General features: G+C 32.4%; 1 protein-coding gene across 2 annotated transcripts in view; it reads left to right on the top strand.

Annotated features, from left to right (window-relative positions):
* The first annotated feature begins 9,891 nt into the window (after positions 1-9,891).
* LOC133202760 (lipopolysaccharide-induced tumor necrosis factor-alpha factor homolog) overlaps positions 9,892-17,488 on the top strand; it is a 59,716-nt gene continuing 52,119 nt past the window's right edge. Inside the window, exon 1 of one of the 2 annotated variants that reach the window (XM_061338637.1) lies at positions 9,892-9,994. The gene's annotated coding sequence lies outside the window, so the exon portion shown is untranslated. The remainder of the gene's footprint in view (positions 9,995-17,488) is intronic. The other variant, XM_061338638.1, reaches the window with a different exon arrangement.

Genomic DNA, 17,488 nt, shown 5'->3' with positions numbered 1-17,488 from the left:
GTTTGAATTATATTTTTTTTTTCTTCAAATTTGTTACAAATTTAACAACCTCAGATTTCTAGTGCTGTTTTCATTACAAATAATATTTATGAACTTTTATCTATAAACTTTAACAGATGCCACTACATAAAAGAAATTGCATATTCTAGATTTGTTGATTTTTTTTCCAGTCAAGTACACAGCAAACTCTGATCTTTCATTTCACCAATAAAGCACATTTTACATGCCGAGTTAAGGTGCATGTTATGAGATGTCACAATGATACAAACTGATAATCGCAAAGGCATAAAAAAAAATCAATGTTTGATCAGAATCGCAGGAACCATAACTTTTTGAATTAATGTGCCCTTGAAATTAGAGACTACAGGGTGTATTTATGGATGGTTATCGAGTTTTGCAATGATGGGGCATAATGAGTGTCAAAGGTTGGATCCTTGCCAAGGTTTACGGGGGGATGGAGTTGGAGCAGCATCCCCCTTTTGTTTTAAAGACGTGAGATCATGAATTCTGAGCATCCTGGGCTCCGTTTAACAACACAACTCACGACTAAAACAAATTGTTATTTTGTGAATAACTTTCTAATTTAAATCTATTTGGAAATGCATGGCTTTAATCTTTTAAATAAAGAATTAAGAGTCTAGAGATATTTTTAAGCAAGCAGTTCTTCACAGAATCGTTCAGTTTTCAATATATTACAATCAACCTAACTTTTGGTCTTAGTCGTAAGTTCTTTCGTAAAACGCGTCCCAGAGCATCATCTGCAAAAAATAAATTATCACATTGTAGTATAAGTATTTCAAAATACCTTTAATAATTTTTTTTATCTCCCTACAATTTAGCGTTGAGTGAATTAAAATGTTCAAATGTGTTTCCCAGAATATAAAATTAAATATTTAATTGGCACTTGTCCGCACTAGACAAACAATAATTTTTTTTAAGTTTGATAGCTTAAGATTGATTTATACCAATGTTAGTAAGGTAAGGTCAAATTCCTTGTGTTAACCTCAAAGACAATTTTGTTCTAAAAACAAATCTTTGTTTATATCGCATGCTCAAATTTTTTAATGCTCTAAATATATGCAAAATTCTGTGATGTAAAGAAATACATCGAATCCAATATAGGTCATTCGCAACTACTCCAGTACGAAATCCCTGAGAAAATGTTACATTTTTAGAATACCTTCGTTTCACCGCGAAAATTTGCAGAATAAGATGTTGAAATCCTAAGCATCAAATGAGTTGATTTACGTCTGAAACTTGGTGTTCGTTTATGAAATAAAGTATGTTGAAAACTTTTGACTTTTGACTCTCTCTGTAAACAGGTCTGATACTCAGAACTGCTAGGTAATTGGAACATTTACAGCAGAGCTACACACGGTTTTCCGATTACAGATACTTATGACAAATTGGCTATAACTCTTAACGATAAGTGATGTTGTTAGACATGTTTAGCTTTTACGAAAAAGATTGCAGAGTAAGATACAGAATTTTAAAAAGTAATGATTTGTAGTTACATAAAAATTTATTATTTCAATAGAAATCATATATATGCTTTTTTTTTTTTTTTTTTTTTTTTTTTTAAAAATCACATAACTTTTCGAAGTTAGGCACATTGTTCTGTTTATACACATACCTCATCTCACAAAGTGCGCACGAAGTATATAGGCAGTTGAAAAATGGCATCAAATTTGAATACATGCCATGATTGCTACTGCAACTTGAATATATCCAGAAAAAGCAAGTAACTTTAGCATGCTACACATGGTTTTGGGGGAGATTATTTCAAAGTTTGGACATTATAAATGTGTTGCTGTATCCACATAAAAAAGAAAATAATACCAAAAAATTTCTCCAAAATGAAACGGATTTGCATCTATTTTACAAGTAAATTACAAAAAAAAATTGAAGTTCTTCTTAGTGCTGACATCTTGAGAAAAAAAATAGGGAAAAGGAAATATTTTCTTAATTATCCTCTACATGAAAAAGGTGAAGATAGCGAACAGTGATTGGTCTTTAAAAAACTACAAATGATACACACCTTTTAACAGGACATAAAATACGGGCCCCGGATATTTTAGAGGTGGGATCAGGTGCCTAGGTGGAGTAAGTTTCCCCTATTTACGGGTCACACTCACTATGAACCCTATGTATTCATCATCAGGTAGAAGGAACAGTCCGTAGTCAAATTTAGAATTAAAACAAAAGCTTAACAATTGGTATAAAACAAAAATGCGGCCCAGTTGTAGGTTATAATTGTTAACAAGGTCATTATAATGACCATAGAATTTAGAATATGCTTACTTTCAACGAGGTTGTTTAAATCCCTGCAACTTTTCTATCATTAGCCTGCCTCGGTTGGATTGAACTCACAGTCTACTCTTGCGTATCGAATACCTTTGGAGATCTAAAAACGATATGCAGGAGATAGCAGAAATTACTATATAAACAAGTTTACAATTGAAAAGTTGAAGTCATCTCGTTTGTCATACACTGGCCCTTATTGCTTATAGTCAGTAGAACATCCAAATATGAAATGAATGGAACTTAATTAACTACTGTTAATTGTTAATCGTCGTCGATATATCTTAATGTCGAGTTGAAGGCGACAGCAAATGTTTTCTTCTTCTCATGAGGAAGTTTTTGAATAATTTTATAAAAATATAAAAACAAGTAGGTAAATGAAAGAGATCCGTTAGTGCCCATCAGTATTTCAACAGTTGTTGGAAGACCTGGTCTCCGAAGATGACATAAATGTTGTCAATGAGGAACTCCAGTACCCTTTTAATATCAACTTCAGAGCACTTTTGTGTGGAATCAGAGTAATTTTTAACAAAGTAATAATTGTTGATGGCCAATCACAATATCCGTTTGAGAAATCTAACAATATTTTGGACATCTTTAATTTTTTTCATGGTTGCTTGGCACAAAAATGAGAATATCTATTAGCACATCGGGAATAATTTATTTTGTGAAATCTTGGGTTTATTGATTGTTCTCCCTACAAATAACACAAAAATAGGAATAACTGGTTGCATATCGAAACTAATAAGTTCATGTTATAAAGTGTGCGGTTTATAAAATTCCCAACAAAGAGTTTATTCTCTGGATCAAGATGGATAAATCTTGCTAACTCTTCATGTGTATGCTTGACTATAATTGTAGAAACTTTAAAGCGACAGTACGGCTGCAAAATAAGTGCTATTTCATCGAAATTTACCCAATATGTCATTAAGAAATAAGGTATAAAGTTGATGTAAGCAGTTTGAGAAACAGAAATATTCTCTACTCAAACAAAATTAACGTAATTAGAATCTGCCGGAAAATCAAGGGTCGTACGAACTGGAGCAATCTTAGATCTGTTTATTTGTACCACGTGAATTCTAAAACGGCACGTGCCTACACTGTAGAGTTTACAGTTATAATGAATATTAGGTGAAAGCAATTTTCAAAAACACAAATTATCATAACTTTCTGATAAAATAATCTAAAATAATAATCGTAAAGATTTTAGTCTGCATTCAGGCGAATTTAACAGAATTAAAAGAACAAATGTTTACGTTTTGTGTATTGGGGTCCGAGAAAGGGAAAACCAACTAATCATACGTTATCGCGGCAAACGTCAAACAAAATATTTTTCTGCTCAGTTAAAAAAAATTAGCATTTCAAATTGCAACAATGTTTATAAGTCAAAGATGTATTTTTAATGTTGAATTTACACTATTTTTTTTCTTTGAAAGCGACGGAAAAATGAGAAATGATAACAAGTATCATCAAACCTGTCGAATAGAACCTTCGAGAGCCCTGCGTGAGTGTCGCCGAGTTCCCGTTTCTTCCTTATCCAGCGATTTTATTAATCCCCAAACTAAATTTTAGTCATGAAAGTTGCTTTTTCAAGTTCTATTTTCAGTTTCTTTTTCTTTTTGGTCGACTTGGTCAATGTAGCAGGCCTACCGGGATTTCCTCTCTAACCATGCTGTTTTGTTTATGAAAACTACGCATGCGTGCATAGCATGGAATGTGGAACCCCGAACACGTTGCGATGTATATATTTACGTCCCATAAATAACTATTAATTTTAATGAAATAATCCAAATTATTTAATTGTAAAAGTTGTAATTTTCTGAAAGTTTATACATTTATGAGTAGTAAAAAAATTCCAAATCTTGTCGGAAAATTTTATCTAGTCAGTTTTTTGATGAGATGCGCCGTACTGTCACTTTAACAGTTTTAATCTGTCTCAGGATGGAAAAAATCCTCTCGCTATCTCATATAACAGGAAAAATAACTTATTCAATGAATAAATTATAGTATTCACTGTTGAAAATTCAATACATCGCAAATAAACATACAAGGTTTGTTTTACTGTGCTTCGTTTTAATAGTATCTGATCACGAAATATATTATTTGACTTGAAGGAGGTTGGATCTTGATATCAAAAGTAGTGAGAATCTTTCAACAAATATATTTTTTAAGAATCTACAGACATACCTTAATTAAAAGTCAAAACAAAAATTGGGGTCAATGCGCTTCTTTTGGTTCTACGTAACATTTAATACGCTTTTTGCACTGTAATTACGTCTAGGACATAAAGCAATTTTTCAAAGTTTTTCCTCTAATATTTTTATCCAAATAAATTATGGGAACAAACATAGTCATTTCCATCTTGAATAGTCACATTAAAATTTATGACGTTTTAAAAAGTGTCAAATTACCTCGCAAAGTCAATTATTTGACTTTCCTGCACTCAAAAAATGTCATTTTTCTGGCATTAAAAATTTAACAAGCAATGAAATCATTTGAAAGTAATGACATGTTTCTGAATTTAAGCAAAATGGTTGATATATTTTATATATTCAGAAAAGAGAATTAAGAAAATTAAAAGGTTGGGTCTGCGATGTTAAATTTTAGATATTACTAAAACAGTGTTAATTTTAAGCTTAAAGTTGGCTATTTTCCCCCAGGACTTTAACAATATATTTGCTACATGTATTTGTCAAATATGATGATAGAATTCATGACAGTTAATTTAATAAATAATTTAGGACCAGTATAAAACATTTCACTGCACAAAATAACTCTGTGTGCAGACTGTATGTAAAAATAGGAATCCAAACTTAACAATACTGTAAATATTTCGAAAAAGACAAATAAATCATTTTCTTCTTTAAAAAAAAACCTTCTGCCACAAAATATACTTCCTCACTCAGTGCTTTCGGTATGGAATTTAATCATGGTTTTTAATTGAATATAGTTTAATTGCCATTGTAGAATCCAAATTTATTATCTGAAACATTATTCTCAGAAGCTCAGGAACGAACCTCTTTAACTGATGTTGATAAGGTCGTCTAAAATTTTGCTCCCTTTACGAACTGCGCTGACCTGGACATTGGTGTTCCACAGAAAAATGTTTGTTTTTATATTCTATTTCTTTCGATCGTTACTTGTTCAAAATATGTGCAAAATTTGTGATGTGAAGATTTAGATTACATAGCATCCAATTTAGGTCACTCGCAAATATTCCAGATGAACATACCTGAGAAAATGTTAGAATATCTTGAATTTTTACGGTGACACGCTGGACAATAAGATTGTAAAATGTATGCGTCAATTAGGCTTACTAACACCGGAAACTTGATTTTACTCTCATATGAAGAATGTTGAAAATTTTTGACACTCCTTTTCAAAGAACCTGACACTCAAAACTGCTAGATAAATTGAATGTAACGACTTGCAACAGCCTAGAGCTACATAAGGTTTTCAGATTGCCGATAGATATTGGAAACTGACTAAAAACCACTTCATGATTAGCGATTCTATTTTATGCCTGATTAGCTTATTCGGATTGCAGTGTAATATTCAAAATAATAAGAGGTCCATCGGCTACAACGCTCATATAAGTAACTATGGTCCTTCTGTTATTTTATCAGCGGATTTTTTCCTAATATATTCCTATGTAAAATATAGATAATATATTGTGACCCCGCCCTACCTCCAGGCGTCTTTATTTGAACAAACTTGAATCTGAAGATACTTTTATAAATATATGATTAATCATGGCTTTGCTGTTCTGAAAAAAGAAGACTTTAAAAGGTATTTCCTATATATTCTTCTGTAAAACTTAGATTGGCCATTGAGACCCAATCCTACCCCTTGGGGTCATGATTTGAACAAATTAGAATCTACACTACCTGAAAATGCTTCAATATAAATATAACTAACGATTGCTCCGCTGTTCTTGAGAAGAATTTTAAAGTATTTCTCTTTGTACATGTCTTACTATGAAGAACTTTGATCGTACATAGTGGACCCTAATTCGGGGTCATGATTTGGACAAACTTTGGACAAACTTGAATCTATACTCCTTGAGGATGCTTCCTTCTAAATATGACTAATCATGACCTTGTTGTTCTTGAGAAGAAGAATTTTTGATATTTTTTGAGATTTTTTATGTAGTCCTATGTAAAATGTTGATTGCCACAGTGGCCCCACCGGTATGTCATATTTTCACACTGGATATAAATGTTCGTTTGAGATTTCCGTTTTATTTAAATGCGTACTGTTAATAAACCTACATGTAACTTTTTTTTTGTTGCATGGTTCTACTCTACTAACCATGAATTTTTGAATGGATAGTGTTAAATGACTAAGCGTTGGGTCATCAGTGTAATTTGAGTGAATGTTCACCTTATTACAGGCTCTAACAATGCTTCTGGCAAAATTAATTTTTTCACGGACCCTTGCAATCTCTTCCTTAAAATTCATTTTTCAAATATATTCCCGTGAGCATGATAAGTTGAAATGCATATGCTCAAAATGATTTTCCCTCTCTGGTATAGCGATACCTCTGTACATAGTACCTCGATTGACAGAGTTACCTCTCTTTAGAGAAAATTAATATATAGATCTCACACGTGTATTTTTTGTAACACGTGTATTTTTTGTAAGATCTGTGAAAACTTGCAAAAAGAAACTTTTCTTTTCTGTCAGAAGTGTGTTAAGTTTCAATTTTTTACCAAATACGACACATAAAACATTTTATAACAATATATGCACCGAAGATTCAATGTTTACATGGTCGATTAAGTGTTGAAAATGCTAGAGAAGATCTTACAGAGGAAAACAATTTCCTATGCAATATTTTTAAAAAAATATATATTCATGTCCAGCATGCAACCTCAAACAGGTCTATACACGTATGTATCAAAATCGCATTCGTTCATCTCTGTTCATCCATATTCACGCCGCCGGTCTGAAGCTTCTAAGAAATGAATGTCTATACATAGATGTAGATCCTATAGTTAAGAAACCGATCTCGAATAAAATTCTAATATTTTAATTAAAACTAGAGGACATAAAGAATCAGATGTAAATTAAATTTATTAATGAAATAAATTTCAATTTTCAGAACTATGACAGAAGCTAGACGTGTCAAAATGTAAAATGTCTCTGCAATGTCAAATCTTTATCTTTTTCTTTCTCTGTTCTAGAAATATTGCCACGAGGACCTTTTGCCATGGGCGCAATCATATGACTCTCCTTATTCCAAAAATGGTTACCGTAAACTTTCTTTTTTTAAACATCACATGGGTCGATCACGTGACGCCTTGCAATCGCATCCTTAAGCAATAGAGCCATTCAATCAAAAAAGAGAGCCATGCAAATTGTGGGCTTAAAAATTGTTACAAGGTTGCCCCTATCGCGCATAGGCGCCCTCCATAAGCTATCTAACATTATAGAGATATAAAGTTTGTGAATCGTAAACACTTGAAATATAAGCATTCAATTCTAAGTCTGAAGGAAGAATTTTAGTTATGAAAAGGACCATGGTATTGTATGTGTCTCAGAAATGCAGTTAGTATAAGATGGAAATTTACCTATTCATTTATTTATTTATTTATTTATTTATTGGTTTAAGAGCTATCTTATAAAAAGAGGGCAAAGAGTAATGCTCAACGTCATCAATATAACGTATTATGAAAGCCGGTGTACCCCAGGGATTCATTCTTGGTCCCTTGCTATTCTCATTTATATAATCGATATTGTTTTTGGAATCAGCTATACTATTTTACTGTTTGTAGACAACACAACCCTTTATATAGTTATTGAAAATGCTTTCACAAGCAGTCAGATATTTAAAAGATGTTCTTAATAAAAAAAAAAGTGTGTGCAAATCAGTGGTCGGTAGATTTCAACCTTTCAAAAACCGAATGTTTACTACACGTGTAGCTCTTCAGTAATAAACCCATCTCAGTCACTCACACAATACGTATCGTTAACGTGGAAATTCATAATCATTTTAGAATAATTTTTTTCAAAAAATTGCCACTGGGATTTTCATATGCCATCAGTTCTTCTGAAGTCATCTTAACGTCTTCATATATTAAGAAACCTCAGGGTTTTTTTTTTCATCGATAGGAAATCCCTTGAAAACCTATTTTTATTATGTATACGGTGACGTTATATGGGATAATATACATGTACATGTATCCAGCGATCTTGTCAATGAAATATACATGTATATCGAAGCTGCTCGTATAGTATCTGGTTCTACGAACATGTCTACAGAGTCTCTATCTAGAAACAGGTTGGGAGACTTTAGAGGAACGGAGAAATAAACCTAAAATAATACAAAATCACACAATAGTTTACAAACTCAAAAATCGTTTTCGAATCAGGCACCACCACAAATCCAAGACCTATAAGTCATTTCTCTAGACAAAGGTGCCACATTGAACAAGTCATATACAGAACATTACCGTAACTCCTTCATCTCATCACCTATCAAACTTTGGAACAAATTACCTGACGTTATCAAACAAAATCCATCACTAACAAATCTAAAACGTTATTTGTTTGTTAAAAATGCAAATCAACCACCCCCCCCCCTTTATTTTTTTTAATGCTGGAAAATGTAGTGAACAGATATTCCACACAATATTACGACTCAGCTATGGTGCTCTAACAATCATGTATTTTCCCGAAATATTGTAAATAGCCTTAAATGTGGCGAGGTTAAAACCTCAGTCTTCTGCATTATTGTGCTTAATTTGAGAGCCAAAGATTGATTTGTTTTCACTTTTCTTCATTATATTGACACTAAATAATTATTATCATTCAGTGATCTAAACCTTCTTCTACAGCAGAAAATATTGCGATTTTGAATCAGTGCAGAAATAGATATTATAGCTTCCAAGTTACACATATTTGCATAACCAGTTTTCCCCTTAACATTTATACACTATCCCCTTCCTCCATGTGTTGTATGTATATTTTTAAAATTGAATGTAACAAGCATGTTTTTTTTTAATTTCAATATCATTAATACTTTTTGTTAAGTCAACTAATTTTCTTTGGATCTTTTATTTTCTTTCTGACATTCAAATATTTAGATTTCATCCGTAAATTTAGTAAAATAACATTACAATTATAGATATGTTTTCTAAATGCAACATGAATGTAAAATTTCAAATTCTATTTTGTTGTAACATAAATCGTTTCAGACGTGTTTATTCTTTTCTACGCAATAAATATCTGTTATTTACAACAACAACAAATAATGAGGAGACGGATTAATGTAAGTTTCCAATATCTTTTATCTATCTCCACTGTATACTTTTACAGGTTGCATTTTAGTAGAATTTTTCCTATATATTCTTACTAAACATGTATAATTTTTGGCAGATGGTATCAATTGAAAACAAAGACTTAAGGGGAAGGGGAGGGGATATGTTCCTAGCTGAAATTTATTAAAGCAAATTATTTTTTGTTCATAGCAGTAGCTCATTTCCTTATGTTTATCTCTGGTTACGCATACTATAGTCCTCCTAGATATGTCAACACTTGACAAATTATGTCATCTCTTTAGCGGCAGTGATGGGCCAATTTATTAATATTTTCGCTACTTGAATCTGGGCGAGCGATTGCTGGAATGGGAATCCATAACTCACAATCGATGCTTCGACGGTTTATCATCTGCAACAAAGAGAAGCTCTAGGTAAGACAAAAACCGTTTCCTCTCATCACTCCCAGTTTCTTGTGCATGCGTTATGTTTTTCATTTTAAATATCAACAGATTGTGAAAGTTTTTTGTCATGGGACGAGTTGTGTAATTATTAATTTATGCCAAGTGTTTCTGTCGCCACACCCCCTGTCTGACCTTACGGAGTGTTAGGAATCAAGTGCAGCAAAGCCATCTTAATGCAACAAAATATTTCCACCGTACAGAAAATACGCTGAGAATCGTCATTGATAAACAACAGATGATAGCAAATAAATATTTTTTAAATAATTTTTTCTAACAGCTGTTTAATATGCCTGTCCATTACAGAGAGGTCAATGAATTAACGTGATCGGAACTTACCTAAGCAGACGGTATTTTGTATGAACTGTTGACCCACTGCCCGTCGGCTGCGGGGTTCAAGAAGGGGTATAATGTACATGTACAATATTTGTAAATAAACCTGGAAGTCACATCGAAATGTCACACACATTCTCTATAAAAATTTCTTCGTACAAACAAGTACATTTTATGTACAACGTACACTTAAGCCTCACTCATGCGCTCACAGGTGTAAATTTTACGTGTACATGCAACGTGTATGCAATTTTTTCACTCTTGGTTTTTGTGATGCATTCACATGCACTCTCAAACTGTTTGTAAATCAGCATGAAGTTTGCAATTTCAAAGTATTTTGTGAATACTTGTTTTCGCTTTCTATTGTTCATCACTTCAGTATTCCTCCCGTGCTCAAAATAGAATATTGCCATTTCTGGTTTAAATGCGATTTCAAATAATTATTGGATTTAAATAATAAAAAATAGTAAATAGTAAAAATACAAAAAGATGATTACTATTCTTAAAGTTTCTAATATAAAAGCTCGCTCCGTGATCGGAAGGCCGTGAGTTCGAAATTCGGCCGCGACTGACCGAAGTCGATAAAAAAAAAAATAGGTAGCAACCGTTCCTTCGCCAAGCGCTCTCCACTTTGAAGTGAAAGTAGCGGGTCCTTCGGATGAGACCTTAAAAACCGAGGCCTCGTGTCACGGCAGGCGTTGGCACGATAAAAATTCATCACTGCTCAATGGCCCTGAGTCCCGAGTAAAGGTCTGAATTTGGAGCCCTTCACCGGTATATGGTGACGTCTCTATATGAGTGAAAAATTCTCGAATGGGACGTAAAACAACGTACAATCAATCAATTTAATATAAAAAAGATGCATTTTTAAATGAAATCATTGATGTTTTGGGCAAAGTCACCGTAATATCGTCGTATGTTAATTGATATGCGCGGGTCATGTGAATGGCTGCTGCACAGAATCGCGTGGCAAAACAACGAATCACAGTTTACGTTACGTATGTATGCTCGCGGCGATGACAAACGTTTTTCCGTAGTTAACACACCGATAGTCAAAACATCCACTTACCGGTGCATTTAGCAGCTGTTTAGCGGTTTGAGAAAGGTACTCGTAAATTATTGCTGACTGATTTTTGATGCCAGTGACATGTACAACTTAATTGTCTTTGAAAGAGATGACACATTAAATTTGTAACCCCGGATATGAAGCCCCAGTGTAAGCTGCCATTGATAAGCTGGTGGTCTGGCAAATGACACGATATCTTAATATAGATATGTAAACAAAACTGCTCAATGACAAAGAATGGGCGATCTGTCAAACAGGCCATCTTAAAAAAGAAAAAACTACACATAAATCATAGAGAGTCACAGAGACAATATCGCTTGGGTAGTGGTGGGTCTTCAAAATACATGCAGTTATCTAATCATGGTCAGCGCGTGTGTATCAGAATGCACTAAACATGGCATCGATTAGAACGGCCAAGGCGTGGATCAAAGTATTTACAGAAAAACAAAGTGGCAGGTCTTCTATCTAGACTGTTACGTAAATGATGGCCAGTGCGTGTGTATCAAAGTACACTTTACATGGCATCGATTAGATCAGCCAAGACGTGGATCTAAGAATTTACAGAAAAACAAAATCAAAGTAAATACTCGCATTAAAATTTTAAATACGACTGATGTGAATTGATGTCGAAAATTTCACCTTTATGTGTATCTTAGTCATTCAATAACCTGATGCCATTTTTAATTTTTTTTTTTAAACAATTAGTTAATGTTAAAACTACAGGCATTGGAAGAAAGATTATATAATCATTGTGAATTTTTACGCATGTCTGCACTATTCTCTGTTTTTTGTTCTATAAAAAATAAATATCAGAAATACAATATTGTTACCTTTGTATAAAAGACGCAATTTCTTTACCCGACTCGTATTTTGAGAATTTATAATTAAAGCACCTGCAATCATTTTCTTTGTGTAATTTTAAATTGCATTATTGGTTAGTGGCAAAAAAGCTATCAAATCACTTCTCTTATTCTTGAAATATTATTATATAACATGATTGTTTCCTTGAACAGCCTAAATATCAGGGTTGGTAAATTGGTACTCTTTCAGATAATTTGTAAATGCCTAATTTTAGCTTATACCGTGTAAATTTTAGTACTGACCTATATTTAAATGCATGTGAGGGTTATTTCTTTGGATAAACCATATATTTAAAAGTGGGCCTACTATTCAAAATGTTGAAACACATACTCACTTAGGGATAAGATTTCAGCAGGATGGTAATTGGAGATTCCACATACTTGATATTCATTCCAAAGCCTGTATTCGATTAAATATCTTAAGAATGTTGAAGCACACCCTTAAGCGGGATGCTTTGATAAAAATATATTTTGCTTTTATTCGTCCTGTACTTGAATACTCAGACATTGTATGGGATAATTGTACTGATAGAGATGCAAAATTACTAGAAGATGTTCAAGTTGCAGCTGCACGAATAATAACAGGCTTAAGGACTAATTCATCAAGATCAAAACTTTATGAAGATCTTGGCTGGGATACACTTGAAATAAGAAGAAAAAATACATAAACTAGTGTTATTTTATAAAATAGTGTATGGATTAGCTCCCCAGTATTTGCAAGATTTATTACAACAATGCATTTTACCAAATAATTCTTATCCTTAAAGGAATCAGGACAATCTTACATTTCATATTCCTCAAGCCAAAAAGACTTCATTTATGAAAAGTTTCCTTCCTTCAACAATAAGACTTTGGAATGATTTACCCTTTAATATTCGAAACCTTTCTACACTTTCATCATTCAAGACTGCCATAAAGAATATATACTGCTTAAAACCTAAGAAATATTACAACTATGGAAGTCGTAAAATGAATATATTACATTGTCAATTGCGAAATAATGCTAGTAATTTAAATGCTGATTTATTTAATCATTTTTTAAGGGAAGATCAAAATTGTGACATGTGCGGATATAGCTCTGAAACATCATTTCACTTTTTTATGAAATGTCCAAAATATTGTGTACAAAGACAAAACTTTATGCAAAACTTTGATACTTTGCAATTACCAATGCCTATATCCTTACAACTTATTTTGAATGGAGACAATAATCTTACTTACAACCAAAATATTGCCGTATTTAAAATTGTTCAAGAATTTATTGCATCTACAAAGAGATTTGCATGATATTGTTTCTTCTTTTTTTTTTTTTTTTTTTTTTAATTTTGTCAAACCACAGAACCAACATCTATTTATGTGTTCTTATTAACTTTCACATTTATACTTGTATTATTATAATTATCAGTCATATATGTTAAATGCAAACTTATATAGTATCATCAGCTCATTTATATTTTTTTTTTCCTACTTATTTTGTCTTCTTATATATATATATATATATATATATATATATATATATATATATATATATATATATATATATATATATATATATATATATATATATATAATCCTGATTTCTGGGTTAGGGGACCAATGCCATGAAATCTGGCTTAAGTAGACAAAATTTATCTTTTTCCCCTATGCTTTGAAATAAAAACCAAATGCATTTTTGTTGGTACTTGGGCTTATTAATTACCATTTTAACGCTAAATTTTACAGAAAACTTGTAGGTAAAAATATACAAAAAAATTGGTCTCCCTAATATTTTGTAACCCTTTCACGTGAGTTAAGGTGACCAGTGTATATTTTCGTAAGTACTAAATCTGGCTTAGGTGGACATTTTTTTTTCTTACAGTTGTAAGGTTATAGTGAACTAAAATTTAACAGAGAATAGTTAGATGATTCAATTTAAAAATAATATACCTTGGCAGCACAAAATACTTGAAATCTTGCAAGGCACGATAAACAGGAACGCCAGTTACAATATGTACAGCTTCTTGCTGAAGTTTATCAGGCCTTTCAGAGCAGCTGCGGAGATGCTGTTCCATGCTTCCAAAGCATATTCCAAAAGTGGTATCGCTCTTACATGTATAAACGTAATACTAGAATACATTTAAGCTAAGAAGTCACGATACGTAACCCTTTTAATTTACGAAAAACTGCAATTTCTTTGGAAGCCTTTTGTATAATACTGTCAGTGTGGTTTTTCCACTCCCCAGGGTTTGAGAATGTAAGTCCAAGATGATAGTGACCAAGAGAAGGATCGATTTGCTGATTATTCAACACTAAGTACAATTATTTATTTTATCTTCATTGCTGAAAAATATTAATAATTTTAGCTTGGTAATTGGGATTAAATTTCACAAGTCGTTTTTAGCCATTCTTCATTTATAAGTCGTGATTGCTCAGCCTTTCTAAGTTCTGCACGTTTTGAAAGGTGTTTGACACGAACATGCATCATATGACAATATCCTAGAGGTACCCAATAGACCACCTGGTAGGTCTTGTATATCAAGTAAGAAAAGTTGAAGTCCAAGAATAGAGCCCTGGGGAACTCCAGCTTCCGTCCTTCTCACTAAATATACTGAAAATTTATTTTCGATCTGTTGCGATTGATTGAAAAGATAATTAGTCAACAAGGTACCAGGGTAAGAACTTCACCCGCAAATCTATGCTGTCTCTTGTTCTTTTAAACAAACCGTATTGAATGTCTTGCTGTTATCACAAAATGCAAAACAAGTTAATTCGAATTCTTTATTGTTTAACACAAACCATTTATTATGATAAATTTCTTTTAACTGGGTGACTGTTTAATGATTTCTTAAAAACCCACATAGGCGCGTAGCTGCCTATACGCAAATATGCAAGTGCATACACATAATTGTAAAAAATAAACAAATAAATATAATAGATGAATAAATAAATAAAATCTATGGGAGAGAGAGAGAGTTATTCGAAGAAAAAATCTCAGTACCATCCAACAAATATTCGGATTTCGAATTATTTTGTGTCATACTGCTGAAGAGCGCTTTGAATTTTATATAATCATGACTATATAATAAAATTTGAAGTCCTTTATTAAATCATTGCCAAATTTAAATAAAGCATTCATGAACTTGTATTCGTTCTTTGATACATTGATAATTTTTGATATTTTTTAAAGATCTTTGAGAAATTAAATTTCAGACACATTCTTGAATGTCATGATCTACTACATGTAGTATATGATTTAAAATACGATATTTTTTGTTAATAATTAACATTAAGTATACAAGTTGTTGAACGATAGAAAAGAGTATGATACCAAATATCGATTAGATATTTAGCCTGAACTACATGTACACTAAGTTTCCGTAGAAGTATTAACTTTGCGTTAAAACAATAAATATTATGTCTTCTATTTCTAAACAAAAGATAAATGACATAATTTTTATTTTGCAAGAAAATGAATGATATACATGTATTTGGTAAAACTCAGAAACTTCTGGGCCCTCACCAGCAGGCATGTAGTATGGGGGGGGGGGGGGGGGGTTCCCTGCCTATTCTTTTCCAAACCTAACTTTTGACTATTGAAAATGTTCACTGAAAGGGTGGTTGCCCCCATCCACTTTTTGTTGTACATGTAGCATAGTTAAACCATGCTAATATTTTTAATATAGTTTTTTGTGAAAACTGGAAATTAACCCCCACCCCACCCCCGTCGTCCTCTTCGTATACTTCACTTTTATATGGCTACGCACCTGCCATAATGTAGTTTGTATAACAATTTACAAAGTATTTGAACATTATATTCTTTCAAAGATTTTTCCTATGCAGCATAATAAGGATACCGGTATGTAATTAACTTGATGAATTTGTTTTAAAGACAGAAATCACATGAGTATGTTTCCAAACACCAGGGAATTGTCCGATACGCAAAAATGTTTCAAATAAAATTTTTAGCAAAACTGCAATTTTATTTCTAGTTTTTAAAAACAAAATATGGCTGAATATGTCGAGAAAAGGCTTTTAGGGATCTAAAATTTTAATGTCAATAGTTTGATACACACAAATAACTTTTTAAAATCGTGGAGCGATGACCTGGAGATAGCAAATGTATAGAAAAACGTGTGTAAATAAAATTTTGTAACAAATTCAAGGTAAATTTTAGTAAAACAACACACAATATCTGGAAAAAAAAATTCCCTTTCCTATATCCAAAGAACCCAATTCAACAGTACGTGCTGAATCTAATTCAAAAGCGCTATTGGTCTTTATAATTTTGAAATGTATAATATATAATAATGGGTATTTTTAGAGGTACACAATTATTTAACAGTTGCAAATAGTAGTTTCACATGCGCTAGTTTACTTATGGGCCCCCCATAAGTAAACTAAGTTAAAAATGGCCTAGCGGTTCCTGAGAAGTCGAATGTGAAAAGTTTACAGACAAGTGGATAGTCAGATGGGCAGACACTGGACAACAGGTGATCATAAAAGCTCACTTGAGCTTTCAGCTCATGTGAGATAAAAATCATTAAAGCTCACTTAAACTCATAATTTTTTTTTAAAAAGAAAAATGCCACTGTCATCACAAAATTTGGGGCACAAATTTTGATTTTACTCTACAACTTTGCAATTTTTAATGTCAACTTCAGACCATATGGTCAGCTGTATAATGTACATGTACATAATTACAAAATTCTCTTGGTCATTTCCAACATACATCTATCTATATTAGTTGACAAACCATTTGAAATTTGCATTCACATGTTGATTAAAATAGACTATTAGATGTCTCTAGCAGGCCCGTAGAATGCGGAGGTGGGGGTTATGGTATTTTGCTATAGTAAGTTTCCCTTTAGATGCTGGATGCCCCCCCCCCCCCCACTTTTTGATGTTGTAAGGTCCAGCACTGGCAAATTCCAGGATTTGGACAGTAAATCACCTTTTCTTTTTTGCTTGTCAGATAATTTCGGGAAGTCCCCCCCCCCCCACTTTTGGTCAGTTTGGTTTTTTTTTCTTGAAACTGTTGCTACGAGCCTGCTCTAGATAACTCACGAAAACAAAGAGTCAAATAATAGTTTTTAACCTTTATTCATTTGATCTAAAATTGACAGGTTAACGAAATAATTATATAGTACATGTACCAAAACTGAAAAAAAAAAATTCTTGTCTTTTGCCACCACAGTATTTTTAAGGTCATATGCAATGTACATGCACTTT

The sequence above is a fragment of the Saccostrea echinata genome, unplaced genomic scaffold (assembly GCF_033153115.1).
Source record: "Saccostrea echinata isolate AGI-Se365-2 ecotype Australia unplaced genomic scaffold, CSIRO_AGI_Sech_v1 ptg000047l, whole genome shotgun sequence".
Taxonomy (NCBI): domain Eukaryota; kingdom Metazoa; phylum Mollusca; class Bivalvia; order Ostreida; family Ostreidae; genus Saccostrea; species Saccostrea echinata.
This window is presented reverse-complemented; position numbering and strand designations above follow the sequence as displayed.